General features: G+C 46.7%; 1 protein-coding gene across 10 annotated transcripts in view; it reads left to right on the forward strand.

The window, feature by feature from the left end:
* Window positions 1–19,869, forward strand: part of MAP2K4 (mitogen-activated protein kinase kinase 4) — an 834,137-nt gene that overhangs the window by 751,299 nt on the left and 62,969 nt on the right. The window lies entirely within an intron of this gene.

Below are 19,869 nucleotides of genomic sequence, written 5' to 3' on the forward strand. Positions count from 1 at the left end.
CTACTTGAAAAACACTTCACACATTCACCAAACATTATTGTTTTAGATTCTGATACACAAGATGATGCTAAAATGGACAAAGAAACACTCAGAAATATTTAAATAGATCATTCTAATCTCTATTCAACCTCTTTAAGTTGCCACTTTCAGTTAGGGAGTTTTTTTTTGACCAACAGCTGCATTTTGACAGTTGAATAAGCATGCTATTCTATGCTAGTGCTACGAGTATCAATAAAGAACCCACAGTGCAAAAGAAAATGTTACTTAATTGTAGTCCTATTTTTACATCATAGGAATCTTCATTGAAGTCATAAAAAACCCATCCATCTCCCCGTTTTAAGGTCTCGCCTGACCCAGCGCATGCGCTGGTCTAGCGAGACTTATTGAGAGGGCTCCAAAAAGTGCTACCAGGCCAGCCTAGAGCTACAGTGCATGTGCGCGGGAGCGCGCGCCGCGTTTGACCGCGATTACTTTCACTTTCGCGGCCGCTTTGCATAGCCAATAGGTCTCGCTTTTGGGACCTTATAAGTATTTAGTTATGCAACTGTTGCATGGCTAAACCATTATAAGGTCCCAAAGGCGAGACCTATTGGCTATGCCAATGCTTGTTTATTATTGTTTGGCATTGGAAAGCAAACGGCAGCTTACACAATCAAAGCAAACATTACTGTAAAAAAGAACTGTCAGAAGAAAACTGCCAGTAGGGTGCTCTGTGTGTAGAGAACTTCTTGGATTCATAAAGGCACAGCTCCTTTTTTTCTTTCCTGACAATGGAAGCCTATTAGGCTACATTTTGTTTTTCTCTACTTGATACCTTTTCAGCATTTTAGCAAAAATGCTGCAATGCAGGTTTCAAATTGGTATTTAGAATCAATGCATTCTCTCAGAAAAAGAAATTTAGCCCGGAGAAGCTATAACGGGGTTTACTTCATTGTGAAATCTTATGGATATTAACACCCTGTGCTTTTTTTAAATGGATTATACATATATAAAGAAGTAATTGGGGGTCCATGCTAGCGGCACAGAATTAATCTAGTGTTCATGACTTCAATGAAGATTGCTATGTTACAGAACCAGGACTACAAGTAGGTAACCTTTTCTTCTTCACTTTGTCCCATTTTTTCTTCTTATCCACTCGTCGTTCCAGCTTCTGTAACTACTAGAGAGCTCCTTAGTAACTAAATATGAACTCTTCTGTCGTCTCTGACCAGTTGATGTTTGTCATAAGAGATGCCCATAGCTGTTTCTCCATCTCTTGTACATCTGTTCCCAGGCTGTTCTACGACGGCCCAGAGCTGAGGGTGGGCTGGCAGTACCCGACTTCGAGTGGTATTATCTGGCTGCCCAGTTACAATGGCTTACGCTGGCGGTGGCTAGGGAGTTGAGGCCCGGAAGGCCCACAGGGCAGACTGATCCCGCGCCATGTGCTTTCCTTTATTGTCTTACAGCAACGACTCGATTTGTCACAATTAACTCTTGAAGTGCGAACACTCCGGCTGTGTTGGAACCGAAGCCTACGGAAGGCCGGCATTGCTCACCCTTACGCCCCAGAGATCCCATTAGGCATGTGCACGGCCCTCCCGCATGGAGGGGATTGGTCGGGATTGGCTAACTGGGAAGACCTCGGGGTACAGATGGTGGGGGACCTGTACCTAAATGGAGTGCTTCAGCCATTCCAGGGGCTACGGGACTCCTTTGGGATCCCGAGGGGAGACTATCTACTCCACGCAGCCCTGGTGGCAGGTCTCCAGAAGCACTGGAACGCGGGACTATCGGAACCCCAGACGGCTGCAGGATGTCAATATGTGGTCATGGCAGCGGGCACACTTAAGGCCATTACGTGCCTATACCGGAGACTGACGACTGAACACCTAGCCCCTTTGAACGCTCTAAAGGACAAATGGGAAATGGATATTGGGAAACCTATCCCTGCACTGACGTGGCCCAAGCTACAGAGACGAGCCTGGAAGAGCACACGTAATGCCCGGTTTCAATTGGTGCAGTACTTCACCTTGCATAGGGCATACTTGACGCCAGCTAAATTATTTCAGTATTTCGGGGGCCCTACACCGCAATGCCCTCGGTGTGGGAAGGAGGGGGCTGACTTCAAACACATGTTCTGGTCCTGTGGGTCACTAAGTCGCTACTGGGACGAAGTTATTGATTGCTTAAACCAGCTGACAGGGCGGGACCTGGAGGTGGAACTGGGAGTTTGTTTGCTGCTATGGTTTCCCCACACTCCGCGTCCAAAAATTACGAGCAAGTTTTGCGATTTAGGGCTAGTTATGGCCAAAAGAGAAATCACCCTGCACTGGAAATCGAGAGTTGGTCCCAGCTTTGCGAGATGGAGAGCGACTTTCACCAAATGGGCATGTAGTGAGGGCACGTTCAGGCTACAGTTAGCACTGCGGGGGAATGATGAAAAGGCGCTGGACATGGCACGTGAATGGGAGGCACTAGTGGTTGAGCTCCAAGGGTGGGTAACGGATGAAGTAGGGGACGATGATACAGTGGAGCAGCCTGCGGAAGCGCAGTAATAGAGATGTACTAGGTAGAACACAAGCGATGGAACGAGTACACCACTGTTACTTACAGAACTGAGCCTGCCTATTGAAGTGGGGAATAGCCCACAACCAACAACACAGCAACTTAAAAAGAGAGAATCATCCTTATACCTTGTATTATGGCACACTGACATGGGGGGGAGGGTGAATATGCATATAGGAGTGCTGATGGGTACAGAATATCTGGATGACAGCGAATTAGATCATATAACACATTGATTTACGGAAGTCGGATTTGTCCATCAGCATGAGGGTAATTAATGAAAGGTAATTGTAACTGAAAATATGCAATAAAAATTGTTTTTGCAAAAAAAAAATCTGTTCCCAGGCTGTTGCTTTTTCACCTGAGTTTTCACTCTCTCCTACTCTCAAGCACTAAGATGAGGATGTGAGAAAGTGCCCTCTTTCTGCATGGTTGCCCCCACATTTTGCTGAATTGCTTGATGTGCTTTGACTGAGTGTGCCCTGGGCACCTGCTAATCAGGTACCCAGGGCCTATGTTTTTTCCCTAAAACTCCATGAAAACAAAACCTAATTGGCATCTCTGGCCACAGGCAAAAAGAACTATTGATGGACAGAATGCAGAAAAATGTCATACATTCACCCAGTACAGAGATCTGGGCCTAAATCCATCGTTTTTTTGCTCACCATGCTATTCCAGTTTGGTCCCAGCCATATACAAATCAGTCTTGACCCTGTGCCCAATGGGCTCTTGACTGGGGATGAATGTTTTCATTTGTTCTACTTTCCATCCATCAATTGTGTGTCTATCTCTGGCCACAGGTCAGCCCCTGGTAAATTGTACCACAGGTATCCGGGGCACTGTGACCAGGGAAGACCTCGAAGGGCTGCAGCACTCATTATGCCTCCCTTAGAGGCCCTGTACCATCACACTCACACACTATGTCTATGTGGGGATATTTGTAAAGCGCACTGTTACTCCAAAGGGTGTCCTGGCGCTGGCTGAATGGGAGGAGGAGCTTAGGGGCAGGAAAACAGCCATGTTTCCAGCTTTTTCCGAAACGGGAATGGATTCAATGCGTCTCAAATGAAGTGGCATTTTATTCCAATGGCAAGGTCCCAGTAAGGAGAGAGACTTCACTCTTAACCTAGATTTTTTTAAACGGGGGACATTGGCCAACAACAGCTCAGCGGAGCGAAACGGTCTACGAGGAGAGTAGAAAGATATCCTACGTTTAAGGTAGCTTGGTCCTTCCCCATAGAGTGCTTTCTGTGTGATAAGCAGAGTTTTAAAAATTATTCTTTTCCTTACAGGGAGCCAGTGCAGGCTCCTCAGAATGTGTGACACACTCAAATTTCGGAGGAGCTCAAAAATGGTCCGGGCAACTGCATTATGGACAAGTTGAAGCCTGTCCAGCAAAAAGCCAGACATACCCAGATAGAGTCCGTTCCCATAATCCAGCCTTGATGTAATTAGAGCCTGGATCATCTGTTGTCAGGCCTCTTTAGATAGAAAAAACTGGAATTTCCGTAGAAGACGCAGCAAAGCAAAACAGGCGCCAACTACTGTGTTAACCGAAGCGCGAAATAGCAGCTGGTTGTCTAGTTTGAACCCCAGATTTTTCACCACCAAGCAATTCGCTGAGGGGGCCGGAGCATCCGCAGGCCAGAAGACATGAAAAGGGGGTCTCCGCCACTTTACCATAGAAGAGTAGTTGTGTTTTAGCAGCGTTACATTTCAACTGGTTGCAGGCTGCGTGTTTTGGTGCAGAACAAAATGAAGAGCCGACAGGCACACATCTCTGTGTGCCATGCCTACAACCCACTGCCCTGGCATAGATCAGTTACCCCTCTAGCTGGGTGCACTATACCAGTTGTGAGGGTACAGGTGCATGAGCCCTGTACCCCTACAGTGTCCAAGTCCATTCTTAGACATTGTAAGTCCAGTGCTGCCATTAAAAGTATATGGTGCTGGTAGTTTGTCATTACGAACTTCACAGCACCATAATGGCTACACTGACACTGAGAAGTTTGGTATCAAACTTCTCAGCACATTAAACCCACACTGAAAAGTCAGTGTGGAATTTAATGAAAAATGCACAGAGGGCATCTTAGAGATGCCCACTGAAAAACGACCTACCACTAGTGGCCAGGCTGAGTGGCTGCTTTCAGCTGCCACCACCAGACATGTTTCTGGACCCCTGGGTCGAGAGCCTGCTGCTCTCGGGGGCCTGAAACAATGCACATCCTTGGATGAGGTGCCAAGCCTCCTCCCCCAGGATGTGTAGGGTTCACGAAGGGGAAGCTTTAAAAGCTTGCCACCATTGTGAGCTTCCCCAGGCCACTTGCTGCTTTCAGCAACTGGTCCCCACTGGTTCTGACACCCACTTTGGGCAGGAGAACCGTCAGGAACAACAAGTGAGGAAGAGAGGTGTGTCCACCCATGCCAACTCCACCCCTCAGGTGGGGGAGGCGAGGTGAAGCACAACTCTCAGTCCCCGCCATCTTGCAGATGGGTGGACTCAGCCAACCAGGGAAAGGCTTATGCCCCCTCCCCCTGGAGGGCTGCATGATAGGGGGTGTACCCACCCCAGGGAAGGGACCCATAGGTTCCAACCTTTTTACCTACCTGTAACGCCCATAAATCTAGTATTTTGGGGCACCCCTGAACCTTGCGTCCTCAGACAAGAACCTACAAGAAGAAAGAGGTCTTCCCGGCGATCCTGACCCTGGATCCGGCGACTCCTAACCTGTCTCAAGCCTCCAGCCGACACCTGCAGCCTCAAACCGGAAGGTCCCCCCCAGATCCGACCCTAAAAGGCACCCCTGCACCAGACGCCCCACGGCCTTGGGTGGCCCAACCGACGGTGCCTAAACGACCCCCAAGATCCCAACTTACCTCTCCAAGTGGCGTTCGCACTCAGAAGACCTTCGTCCCCGAGCCTGCAGTACTTTTGTAAACCGGAGACTCTCCATTGAAAGCTACAGGGCTTCCGACGCCAAAACAGCACTCCGCACCCGGCTGCCCCAGTGCTGCTAAGGGTGCATCTTTTGTGCTGGCCTAAACCCCCATCTGCCGTGAGCTTAAGTACTGGAGCTTTGCTCCCACAACCTAGTGGCCTGCTCGTCAGCAGCCACAAATTGGAGGCCCCCTACTCCCGATTGGATAACATTGGGCCTCAGCACTCTGCACCCAGCCGCCCTAGTGACACTGAGGGTGTAACAAGAGTGCATCCTTTACCCTGTGGGACCCCTGAGTCTAACCCCAGAACACCAACTCCCACAACAAAGTTCTTACCTTTAAACCGATAACACTATTTTTCTCTATAGGATAACACTGACTGTTTTTTCTATGAAAAGTTTTGAAGTGTGGAGTTGGAAAACCTAATGAAATTCTTTAAAATTGTACTAACAAAAACGATTTTACTTACCTGTGTACAGGAAATGTCCCAGTGTAGTATCCAGGATTGCTACACTGTGTAAGAAAAGTAATCTGAAAGTAATGTACTGGTCATTTTACTAAAAAGCCCATTCAAAGTATATGTACTGTATTTACAAAGCATTGCATTTCTCAGTAACAATACTGTAAGTCAAAACAAAGTGCATATACAATTATAATCCAAACTGTATTACAACTGTATATTTACTGCAAAGTATGTATCATCTACCTGTGCCCGGCTTGCTTGTTTCTAGGAAATAAAATAACAACAAAAAATATTTTTATACAAAAACAATTGGTCTGAAGTTCAGTCTCTGAATGTGTGAATTCATTAGCTGACTGAGTGTGTACAACAAATGCTTAACACTGCCCTCTGATAAAGCCTTACTGCTCGACCACACTACCCCAAATAGAGAGTGAGGTGCTTTCTACTTTATCTCTGCCTACCGTTTGGGTTCCACTGGACTCCTTGCACACTATACCTCACTTTGGTATAGTATATACAGAACCAGCTTCCTACAGAGGATCTCTGAACTTTCCTATCGGCTCTTTCACATAGTTTTAAATTGCCACTTTCCATTGCTTTTGTTGACTCTTTGCTGGCATAACAAAGCTCTGACGCTATCATTTTCCTGTAAAAAAAAAACCTTGCTAGTAGTAGCACTTACATGATTGTTTCTTTGTTTGAAGCTTCCCAACTATGAACCGAAGTCCTCCTCCCTTGCAATGCTATATGCATCAATAATTGTTATGAGCCTAGCATCCTTTATAACCCATTTATCAATTCTTTGAGAACATTGGTGCCTCTGTCTGAGCAGTAAGTGCAGAAAATTCTAAAATCCATGACGACATAGTTGACCAACGTTAATTTGTTTTCAGGACAGAATCATTTCAGCTAGTAAAAAATTTGGTTGCAAACAAAAGTCCTTCCACTTCCACCAGTGCATACTTGTTGTTACCCACCTGATCAGGCCTCTCATTTATTGTATAGACCTGACAATGTATTTAGGCAGAAAAAATGAGATTGAGAATAGTTTTTTTTTATATAAAGCTGAACCACTCGTAATTTCTGTCACTGCATTTCATTCCATCCTTTTTAGATTGATTTGACATTGTAGACTAAGCAAATATAAATCAGTTGTGGCCATGCCTCAAATGTGGAAGTTTACTTTAATTACTTGAACACATACCCTGTCAACAAAAGCCCAAGCAACCCCAGACTTGGATTGTCTCTGTTGGGGTTTATCAATAAGTAAAGTGCAATATTAAGATGGCTTGGAAACCCAATCCTGGTCATACATCTGCCAACCAGGGAGACTCACTTAGACAATCAGTGGAAAAAGTGTTGGTTTGAAATTTGCCAATTAATTTTGTACTTACTTTGAGAGACTTCAGTGCCATTTATTTTACACGATCTATCCCATTACAGATGGAGATCAGGCATGTGTAAATAAATCTTTGCTACGCCCCAAAAATGTACAATCTGAACCATAGGCCACATTTTTTCTGAATATAAACATAAGCAACCCAAGCCATCACTGGGCCTCAATGCCAACAAACAGCTCAAGTCCTGTTCCACAGTAAACCTGGAAATCTCAGCCATTCATGTGTATACTCAGTGCATCAGGCAGAAAATCCTGGTTGTTTAGTATAGTTACCCTTGCAACAATCGTCCTTGTAAGAAAGAGGATTATCATTTCTCCAGTAATGGGGTGTCTTTCACATGCTTGAATATTCCCCGTCGTCAGAGTGGGAGTCCCACGGTAAATAATATAGCATAAATTGGGAAGTCGATGCCTCAGCAGCCTGAGAACTATGTCTCGTGGGCGATATCGCAGTAGCCATGGAAGAGGACAGGGCAGATGTCATAGACAGAGACATTTTCTTCTTCTTAAGGAAAGGAGAAGGAAGATCTTGTACACTACTGCGTTTTGAGGCTGTGTGGGAACGGCCAGAAGTAAAGCTTTCTACTTCAGAAACCACTTCATCCTTATCTTTCAGTCTCTGGAGCCACAACAAGAGACTGCCTTCCCTGTCTTTAAGAGTTTTTGTAGAAAAAGTTCTACAGAATTTACATTTACCCACTTCATGATCCGGGTAAAGACAGTAAATACACTTACTGTGTGGATCTTCTGAATATAAACGTAGCTTTCCACAAGAGGAACAAGGTCTAAACAGAGACTTCTTACTTGAAGACATGCTGAAGAGAAAAAACTGAGCAGAGCTCAGGGAGACTCCCTTTCACATGACGTGCGGTAGAAAATCTGAGGTGAGGAGCTCTGAGGAGAAGGTTCATAGAGGGGAGCTGACGCCTGATTGGCTGTAGTTTGGACCAACATAATGACAGAGATAGACTGCGAATGTCTTTTTTCTCTCTTCATGTATCTCTATGGAGATTTCATATAGGGACATTCTTGATGTTTATTACCTACTTGTATCTCTGTTTTATATGATTACTTATATGTATACATTTATATAGTATGACTGTATATATTGCTATATTATTTACCGTGGGACTCCCACTCCGACGACGGGGAATATTCAAGCATGTGAATCTATGAAAGACACCAATACTGGAGAACCACCTGTTTACAGGTAAGTAACAATTGTTCTTTTTAGGTATACTGTCCAGCTCAAGGAGCTATCACAGCCCTTCTCAGGGTAAATCCTCAAAGCCACTAAATTAACCTGAGCTTAGCCCCCTGGTAGCTATGGCCAGAGCAGAGGAGCTTAACTAAGGGAAGTTTGTAAAGTATTTATGCATTATGAAAACTAATAAATTCAAAATGCAAATCAATAAAAAAGCCTTAAACGAAATTAGAAAATGGAGTAAAATTTCTATAAATAAAATGATTCCAAAGTGAAGAAAATCCCAAAAGATAACCAAAGATGTGAATTTCTAAAGTTTTAAGTAGGAATAGCACCAAGAAGCATTAAGTACCAATGACCGTCGATGGTTACAGTAATCCAGTACCAACATGTAGTTTGACACTGACTGCGATGAGGCGTGGGTCAGATACACCAATCAGGTTTGTCCTGTCAAAGATTTTACCAGCTGACTTTAGTTCTTTAGAGCCCCAATCCACCACAGGAGTATACCTCTAAAGTCCATTTGCTACTGGTCAACTGGGTAGTTGCAACTAGGTAGCTTTTTGTGTCCCTGTAGCTTTAACTGGAGGTCTGCCTTATGACACTTGGAGTCCACTTCTTTATCCAGTGTATAAGAGGTAATGCAGGTCCAGTTTCCAGGCTCTTCTTGGGTCTCAGACAGTAGGTTTAGTCCCCTTATGATCTTCCACAGATCCAGGAGTGTTCTGAAGTAGGTGTCTGAAGGTGCCACATTTATGCCTTGCACTTGTGCTAATGGGTGGGAAATGACTTCTGTGCATGCCCTAACCAATAGGGTAAAGATTCCAGGGGCCACCCCTACCCACTTTGTTTTTTTTTAAGATGGTGAAAGTCTTCAGCCATACTCAACTTGGGCACTGGGTTGAGTGCCATTTCACTACCTATTCAATAGATAATTGCTGGCTGGCAGAAGGGTGAGAGCAAATGCAAATGCGCCTACCTGAGACTTTGGGCAGGGATAAGGTAACTTCCTAAACTTACTTTTTCCATAATATTTGTCAAAAGTCCAACTTCGCCATTGATTTGGAGTTTTAATAACTTTTAAAACGTGTTTAATTATTTTTCTGGCATTTTCCTAACCAAAATGAACATTCTTAAATATAATAAAATAACCCAGTGTTGCTACAGTGAAAATAGATTTTGGGACTTTTTCACAGTAAGGACAAGCTTAGCATTAAATTCGTACAAGCCCTACTTTTAAGTACCATGTACTCTGCCATTTGGGTAATAAAGCCTACTTAGGGCTGATTTATAAATGTTTAAAAGGGAGGTTTTCAGCTATCAAAAGGGGTTATTTTCACAGGTCAAATGTGCAGTTTAAAACTGCAACAGCCAGGCTACAAATGGTATTCCCGCAGTTATGTTTGTGCTGTAACGGTAGTGGATAGTGCAATGGGTGCTCTAGTTCACTAGTGACATTTCACTTACAGGCCTTGGATATTGTTTGTACCATATATTAGGGACTAAGAGATAAGTAAAATATGCTATGCAGGTGTTTACCAATTTCAACACAGGCACATTATCTCTGGTTAGCTGGGTAAAGTGCACAGAGTTCTACAGCCAGCAGAAACAAATATCATCTGTGCACCAGGCAGTCAATTCCTACAGTCCTGGTATTGTAATTGCTAACCTCACACCCTCCTCCTCTGATGCCACCTCTTCCATATCTCTTTATCCCTCTGACCTCAGCAACCCACCCCTCCAAGCTGCTTTAAGTAGTAGTTTCTTTGTATTTGCTTACTACTTCCCAGTAGCCTGCACCATTTGTTGCAGCTACCAGGTATTTGCTATCAGAGTTGAAAGTTTCATCTGGATTATTTTTCTTAGTTATATTGGTCTTAAGACTAATGCACCATGCCATTATTATCTAAGAGACGTGTCCATAGTTTCTATTTTCAACATATTGATCTTTTTAGCATCTCTATTATCTCATCTGTTGGCTGTGAGTGGCACTCAAATTGGTGTTTATCTCATCTTAGGTTTTGAAACTACTGACGGTATGTCTGTCATTCTTGATGAACACATGTCCCCTCTCCTAACTTAACCCTATATTGTCATCATCTGGTGCAGTTTCTTAGAAGATGTAGGATGTCCGTTGTTCCTTCCCTAGTAGACTTTAAAGAAGTATGTGGGTTGGGCTCTTTAATTTGCTTCAACTGTTTTGGTGGAATCGCCCTTTCAGTGATGGGCCTGTACCCTGTGTTGACTCTCTGCAGTCTTCAAACCTAAGCAAAGCTTCCGCATTTTTGTGTTCCTATCATCTGGGAACACATACCTTATTTTGCTGCTTCACCACCGGGCCTTCTCTCCAGGTCCAATACCTTCATCCCAGGCTACTAATCTTCTATTAGAGTAGAGCTTTGCATTATGATGATGTTCAGTTCCTTTAATACCAATAATTACAATAAAGCCTCAAACCACAAGTCTGATACAGTGTCTTTCTTCCTCCAGGGTATGCTTCACTTTCTTTTCATCTCTGAGGCCATCTGTGTCTCCAATTTCTACCACTCTAACCCTCAAAGGACTCTTATGAGTATTGAAATTGCTGAGCTCTCACGATCTGATCTTCCTTTGCTTTCTAGACCGCCTTACCTCCCAAAAAATAACTATTTGCTGCTCCCACCCTAATGCCACACCACCCTGTAACCAGTCATATGGCTGCCTCCTCAACCACCCTCGCTGCCTACTTTTCCTGACTGAGGGTGCATCATTTTATCGTCTGAGCATCAGGTCATGTGCCAAGCTTAGTGGAACAAGATTATAAACCATGCAGTGCTTATGTCTAGAATTGTCTCTGGTATGAACGTGATGTGGCAATATGCTGAACTAGTGTTACCTCGTCAAGATAGCTTCAGGGAAGCCGCCAACACCGGAGATACCACCTGACCCAGCACTGACACCGGGAGGGACTTCAAGCTCCACAATCCATGCGCCAGGAGGCGCTGACGTCCCTTTCGCGCCAGGAGGCGCTGAAAAGTACTTCACGGCTCCCGCGCTGCGGGAGCCGCCAACATCGGAGATACCACCTGACCCTACACTGATGCCAGGGGGGGACTTCAAGCCCCACAAATCCAAGCGCCAGGAGGCGCTGACGTCGTCCCTTTCGCACCCGGAGGCACTGAAAAGCGCTTTGCGGCTCCCGCAGTGCGGGGCGTGCCCGGTCCGCACCTGGGCCAAGGCGGGCCCACCTGCTGCCGTCGGCAGCCGGAATAGGCTGGGCTGGGCCAGGTCTCTTGGCTCTCGTTACCGGACCAGGCTACCCCTAGGCTACAGCTTTTGGTTGGAGTGAGTCCTAAAGGGCAAGAATAAGGTACATTGCACTTTTTCTTTGTATGGGGACCTATGATTGTGTTATTGCTGGTTTAATTTTCCGGCCCCTTTATCTTAACTCAGGTAGTGCCCTCTGCGTTCTCCATCTGACCCCTGAAGGGATAGTCATCTTGTAGATCAGATTATATCAGACAAAGCATCTCCCGACTAATTAGTGATGGGTAAAATGAAACTGGCCGTCGGACAAAGGGGCTCGCTAGGAACCAACGTAGCTGGGCCAGTTGGGACCATAGACTCCTTTTTAACTAAAGCGGCAAACGTCATCACGAAGGAGATAGCCCTAACTGAAAAAAGGCTCTCCATGGAGTGCTAGAAATAAGCATTGGCATCTGGAAGGGATGGAGACATGACAAAGGTAATGAGGGTCCCAGCAGGAGAAAGGTCCCCCCTTATGTCTCGACTCCCATCGATATTAGGCAAAATGGTGGAGGCGGAAACATCTATTTGTACCCCTGCAGCCATTCTGACAATGGGTGAAGACTCTGATTGCCCGCCCTCTAAAAGAAAGAGAACTGGTAGCAGGAGAGCTTTGAGAAAATCACCGCGGTCATAAATAACCCCACCCCCAGCATCGTATACTTGACCTCCCCCCTCCAATCAGCGCCTCTAGTTGCTGTATTATTAGGGGTTCCCACACTCACACCAGGCGCCAAGGAAACCTCTGGATCTCATCATAAGACCACTCACTGGTGTAATAACAATGTGATTAATGGTCCTAAGATCTCCTCTGACATCATTATGGCCAGAAGAGTGGGGTGGATAGATTATGGGACCAGGAAAAACGTTGAAGGGGATTGCATAATTGTTAACTTCATGAATCCCATGCAGGCTAAAGCACTGGCAGGTTGCCAATTTAAGAACGGCACCAAGACTAAAATTAGAACTGTCCCCTTACAGTCTTTTTATCCTTTTAAAAGACCCTTAGCTAATCCCCAATGGCAGTTGCCCTTTAAGTTGGTCAAGTCTATTCAAGATAGAAATGTGAACCCAGTATTAACTTTGACTAATCTTTGTCTACCCCTAGCTTTCCCCGAGAGTCTCGACGAAAATGATTGACTACCGTCGGTGGCTGAAAAAACCCAGGGCAAGACTTAGTCATTGAATGCTTCCATTAAGCCATGTGTATCTACTCCTACACTTCTTCCTTTGCTGGATAATTTCTCTAATCCTATTTCAATATCAGCCAGTCCCGCTGACCCTCTCATGAAAGTACTGTCCTGTAACATAGCCGGCCTTAGGTCAAAGAGGGACAACATATATTGGGAACACTTTCTTGCTACACACCACATCATTGCTTTACAAGAAACATAGGAACCCAACAGTTGTTTTTATCTGGATTGTTTTATTACATTTTGCAAATATACAATCCCCTCTAACATGGGAAGACCGGGGGGGGGGGGGGGGGGGTCTTCTTTTAAGGTTTTCTCTTAAGCTCTCCTACAAAGCCAAACTGATTGATTGTCGATCACCCCATGTGCTAACAGTGGAACTGTCATGCAAGAATCTCGCCACCCTGTTAGTGGTTAATTTTTTATAACTCCTTCACCAAATCTCACGAGACTGAAAATCTATTAGCCTTAGAGGATTTTCTGGAAAGTTATGGGAAAGGAAGACAAGCTTACCTTGACACATTAATCTTAGGGGATTTTTAATATTCATCATTGTTGTCTTAACTGAACTCCCATGTTGGAGGAGGGTGATGGTTTCGACTTCTCAAATCATTTTGAGCACACATCATCGGGCACTTTTTCTAGAAAGTTTCTTTCAGCCCCTAATTTGCAATGCCTACAGCAAACAGACGCCACTGTCCTGGTCCCCACCTATGCACGCAGCGGTAGCTCTAGTATAATTGATCACATTATGTTATCTGCATTATTAGTGCCGGTTGTTAACAACCTAAGTGTTACCTGGAACTGCCTCAGTGATCATAATCCTTTAATACTGGATCTCTCCCTCTCGGCCGCCATAAAAGGGGGGGTAGCTAGTCAAATGTCCAATGCCAACATCAGTACTAAACACCAAGCATGGAGACTGAAGTGGGAAAGGATCATTCCGGAGAGTTCTTAGACAATCTGCATTCCACCTGTGCCCCAGAGTTCCAAGTTTGTATGGATCCTGTCCCACATGATAGAGCCATTCTAGATGCTTTTGACAAAATCACTAAGCAGGTAGGATCTGATTTAACAATACCTGTTCTGCTGCCCGTAAGGAACTAAAGCAGGCCCTTATGCAAAGCCCAAATGACGCAACATTAATTAGGAGCCGCCGGAAGACCAATAAACTTGCAGTCCAGGAAAGGAAGAAGCAGTTAAGGGAGCAGGCTTGGGAGGTGCTCAGCATACCAGACGGGGTACCAGCAGACCTCTATAAGGCCGATCTAAAGTCTGGGCGAAGATTTTAACCCATGTTATTAATGCAGCCTGCTACTGTGGCTTCCCCTTATCATGGGCAAAGGCGGTTATCATTCCCATGTTTAAAAAGGGCGCCCGGGATCACCCCGCTTGCTATAGACTGATCTCCCTCCTTGATTCAGCGGCTAAAATTTTGGGGAAAGTAATATTGGATCGCTTAACAGCTTGGCTTGATCAGGTTAACATCATTTCCGATCTGCAGTATGGCTTCAGGCAGGGGAAAGGGACCTGGGACCAATGCCTTAACCTGCATTTAGTAATTGGGAAGTACACTATCGCCAAGAGGGGAGTTTATCATCTGGCCTTCATGGACCTAACCTCACCGTTTGAATATTTTAATAGGTCTAAGTTGTGGTTGGTGTTAAGCGATCTGGGGTTAGACATGGAGTTGGTCTCCTTCTTGCACACCGCCCATGAAAACACCACGGCAGTGGTAAGGTAGAATGCAGATGGCAGTCTGACAGGCTCCTGGGAAGTAAAAAAAGGGTGTCCGGCAGGGGTGCATTTTGGCCCCTCTATGCTATATGTTAACAAATTGGGAGACTCCCTAACATTCTGTTGTAAAGACATACCCAGAGCTAGCTCCAAGTTGATCCCTGCACTTTTGTATGCTGATGATGCAGTTCTACTGGCCAGAACCGCAATGGGCCTTCAACGACTTTTAAATTGTTTTATAGGTTTTATGGGCTCGTTAGATCTAACCACAAATTTTAAGAAATCACACTCTGAGCATAGGTTCCCAGAAGGTGGCCAAGGCCAGGTTTTATTGCAAGGGGGCAGAATTAACCAAAGTGTCTACGTTTCCATACTTAAGGGTACTTTTCGATTAGCAGGGATCTTGGAGTGCGCAACGTTTACTTAAAAACAACATCTTAGCCAGAGCAGCAGGGGCCACCTTGAACTTAGCTAAAAGATTGGGGTCAAAGCCCCTTCCCGCACTATTGAAGGTCTATAATGCAAAATGTATCCCGATGGCTACGTATGGATGCGACATTTGGGGCTATAAGGATGTGAAGGGAATCCAGGCAGCTGAGAATAATTTTATGCAAAAACTCCTTGCGGTCCCCACTGCAACCCCTGCTTTTAACTTACACGAAGAATTGGGAGTGGCTTACATTTCAGACCAGATCGTGGCCACCCCGCTGTTGCGCTGGCTTAGAATCTGGGCAAGTCCGACCCCAAACTTAAATCAACTTATAATTTTCTGATTGCATTGTATTAGAGGGGGCATTACACATTCCCTGGTTGAAATACATAAAGGGACAGACTAGATGGCTCGGCCATCCTGACCTGTTCCCGAGCCCCTGGGCAAGACTGCTATCAGTGACTTCAAACAGCAGTTTCTGGACAAACGGCAGGGGATCAGGGAGGAGATGGAATTAGACAAACCGTCTGTGAGAAGGTTTGCTATATTGAGCTTGGGCCCACAGATGCAGCCATATTTACCTTATGTCAACAAAGCATATCATCGTTTTATTCTGACCAGATTTCGTTTGAACCTGGTCCCCTGGCATTTCCACAAGGTTACTCGAAACCTGGTTCACTGAAACCCTGCCCCTGTGATAATTTTTCAGAGCAGGATACTCTGCATTTTATGTTTTTCAGCGCCCACTACGATTATTTGCCCAGAAAACATATTTTACCAATACTTAGAGACCACCAATTTCTCCAAGTTAGGCCCGCTCAGCTCTATCTTCAAATGTTATCCTCTCCCATGGTTTGCTTTGGGGTAGCAAGCTTTTCTAATTGTGGCTATCAGATACAGGAAAAAGTTGTCGCCGCAGTAGCCATTCTGTTCCCTTAGTTAGTGCCAACATGGGTTTGTCTCCTGAGGCGAAAAGCCGGGAGTAGACGCTGTTTGGGAGTTTATTGTGATCTTATGTGTTTTTAACTGTGCTTAGACACCTTATTCAGCACTTTGCACTTTGGGTATCACGGAGCGGATCTAGCGCTCACGTGACCCCTTGCACCGGCGTCCCTCGCCGTTGGCCACGCCCACCTCCTGGCCACACCCTCTTCCCGCCCCTCATAAGCGCCGATTTCCTCGCGCTCGGCTGGGTTTGTCTCCTGAGGCGAAAAGCCGGGAGTAGACGCTGTTTGGGAGTTTATTGTGATCTTATGTGTTTTTAACTGTGCTTAGACACCTTATTCAGCACTTTGCACTTTGGGTATCACGGAGCGGATCTAGCGCTCACGTGACCCCTTGCACCGGCGTCCCTCGCCGTTGGCCACGCCCACCTCCTGGCCACGCCGTCTTCCCGCCCTTGAGGTCTGCTATTTCAAATGTGCATCTACAGAACGCGCAGCGGACGTGCGCAGCGGGCGCGCCGTTTGCGCGCCCGCTGCGCATTTGACATTTCAAATGTGCATCTACAGAACGCGCAGCGGACGTGCGCAGCGGGCGCGCCGTTTGCGCGCCGAAGGCGCGCCTAAGGCAAGCCCGTCTGCGCCCGTCCGCGGCCGGACGGGGCTAGGGGCACGACTCCATGCCAATGTTATTTCATACTCTTCTGATGAGCTTACCATCCTCCAAGGTCACTGGCCACTCTCAGAATCCGTCCGCAGGCACATTGTCTCACTAGGGCTTGTCCCTTCCCCCATTCCCACATCGCCGTCCTCCCTGCCCGCCCCTCCGCCACAATGCCCTTCCCCGACGGACCCCCTTCCTTCTACTCCATCATTATCTGTTCTCTTACTCAACACCAGGTCAGCGGTCAAGCACCATCATGAGCTCTTTGTCCTGCTCGATTCTGAGAAGCCTGACTTACTGCTCTTGACCGAAACCTGGTTCTGTGATTCCTCCCTCCCCATTCTCTTGGCTACCCTTCCCCTTCCCTACGTCGCCTTACGCGCCGACCGCCTGGCGGGTAGGGTAGGCGGTGGTGTGGCGTTAATTGCCCGGTCGGAATTGAATTTTCAAACCCTTCCCTTTCCCCCCATTCCCTCCACTGAATTCCTTTCAGTCCGTTCCCTCGTCTTCTCCCCCCCTATTACTTGTCTTCTTATGTACCGCCCTCCCCAGTCTTCTCCTCTGTTTTTGCCGGCATTTCAAGACATGCTGGCCAATATGGTGGTTAACTACGCTTCGGTCTTGGTGTTAGGGGATTTCAACTACTGGCCCTTGGACCCTTCTGAGTGCACTGCCTCGAAAGAATTCACGGAGTCTCTTCTATCTCTGAATTTTGTGTCACATATCTCTGTCCCCACTCACTCTCACGGTCACATACTTGACCAGGTTTGGTCCCTCAACCTTCCTGTTTCCCCGGTGACGGTCTCCCCTTGTCTCTGGTCCGATCATGCCCTTATTTTTTTCTCCATCTCTCTCAACCCGGTATCCAAAGTCCTACACGCCAAAAATACCTGGGCGCGGAATTGGAACAGAGTTGACTTTCCCACTTTGACCTCTCACCTTCGGAACTCTATTCCGACCCTTTCTGGTCTTCCGTCTGACTCTCAAGCCAACACTATTAATACTTGGTTGGCTAGAGGTTGTGACTCAGTGGCTCCCCTGCGTCGCATTTCCGTCCGGCGACCCAAGGATTCGAACAGGTGGTTCAATGACCATCTAAAAGAGCTAAAACTATCTGTTCGACAGGCAGAGAGGCACTGGAGAAAAAATTACTGCCCCTTATTCAAAACCCTCTACCTTACATCACTTGCCGAATACAAGACTGCAATTCTCGCCGCCAAAACCTCCTATTTTTCATTAAAAATAATGTCAGCTGAGAATAAACCCAGGGAAATCTTCGGTATAGTGAATGACCTGGCCTATTCCGACAGAGTTTCACCCCAAATCCCCCCATCCCAGCCTCTATGCAATCAAATCAACACTTATTTTCTTGACAAGATCGCTACCATCAAGGCCAACATCCCCCCCCCCTCGTCTGCCTTTGTTGATCCCTCTCCCCCTACTGTCCAAAATCATCTTACCTCCATCCCTCCCCTCACTGAGGAGGTATTTTTGGAGATACTCCCCAAAGTTAAGTCTGGTTCCCCGGCAGATATCTGTCCGGCGCGAATCCTGCAACAAATTTACTCCTCCTGCCCTGAACCCCCCATCACTTTCCTCAATAGTTCTCTAGCGCAGGGAGTAGTGACCCCCGCGCTCAAATCAGCTACCATCGTGCCCATCTTAAAGAAGCCTGGCGCTGACCCGTCCATCTCAGCCCATTATCGCCCCATTTCCCTGCTGCCCTATCTGGGCAAGGTGCTGGAGCGCCATGTCACCGCGGTATTCAGCGCCCACGTAGAGGCCAATGGGGGACTGGCCTCCCGCCAGGCTGGCTTCCGACCCAGGCACTCGACTGAATCAGTCGTGGTATCAGTCCTTGACAACCTCAGGAAGGGTATGGATCACAACAAACACCAGGCGCTGGTACTCCTCGATCTCTCCGCCGCATTTGACACGGTGGACCACATCATCTTACTGTCCCGTGTGAAGGCGGCTGGAATTGAGGGATCAGCCCTGGTGTGGCTCTCCTCCTTCCTGAGGGACCGTACCCAGGCGGTCCGGCTGGGTGACTTCACAACCACCCCACTCCCCGTCACTTGTGGTGTTCCCCAGGGTTCCTCTTTGTCTCCCTTAGTATTCAATCTCTATATCTCTTCCCTCATTTTCGCTCTCCAGCAGCTGGAGGTTACCGTGTACAATTACGTGGATGACCTCCAGCTCATCTTTGACTTATCCTCCTCTCCCGTCTCTGTCTCTAGCTTCCAGTCCACCATGACATTCATCAGGGACTGGATGAACCACAACCATCTCAAGTTGAACCCGGATAAAACCGAGTTGGTTCTCACCGGGGGTTCTTCCAGTCCCTGGAACTCTCTTTTCTGGCCCTCCTCTCTTGGTCCCGCCCCCATTCCTTCTACCACGGTCAAAACATTGGGGGTCAAAATGAACAATCAGCTCACCCTCCACTCTCAAATCAGCTCTGTAGTCTCCTCCTGCTTCCTCACTCTCCGAACTATCCGCACTGTCTCTCGCTTCTTTTCCCCCCAGGCACTCAAAATGATCATGGCCGCATTGGTAATATCTCGGCTGGACTACGCCAATGCCCTTTACAACGGCATACCAGCATACAGCCTGAGGAGGCTCCAGATGGTCCAAAACCAGGCTGCTCGGTTGGTTTTTGGTCTCCCACGCTACCACCATTCCACACCCCTTCTCAGGGAGCTCCACTGGCTCCCTGTCAAGGAACGCTCCCTTTTTAAAACCGCATGCACGGTTTTCCAGGCCCGCCAAGGCACTGCCCCCGCCTTTATTTCTTCATTAATAAAAGAATACGTTCCCACCAGAGAGCTTCGCTCTTCTTCCAAGTCCCTCCTTCAAATCCCACGCTTTAGACGTAAAAAGTGGGGAGGGACCAACTTCTCTACCTTGGCCCCCACTCTCTGGAACTCCCTCCCTGACCATCTCAGGGCGGCTACCCATTATGTGCCCTTCCGCAAGGAACTAAAAACGTTTCTGTTTAAACAGGCCTTCCCTGTTCAACCTCCCCCCCCTTGCTCTCCCATAGGCTCCTATTTTGCCTCTGTT

This window comes from Triturus cristatus, chromosome 7 (assembly GCF_964204655.1).
Source record: "Triturus cristatus chromosome 7, aTriCri1.1, whole genome shotgun sequence".
Taxonomy (NCBI): Eukaryota; Metazoa; Chordata; class Amphibia; order Caudata; family Salamandridae; genus Triturus; species Triturus cristatus.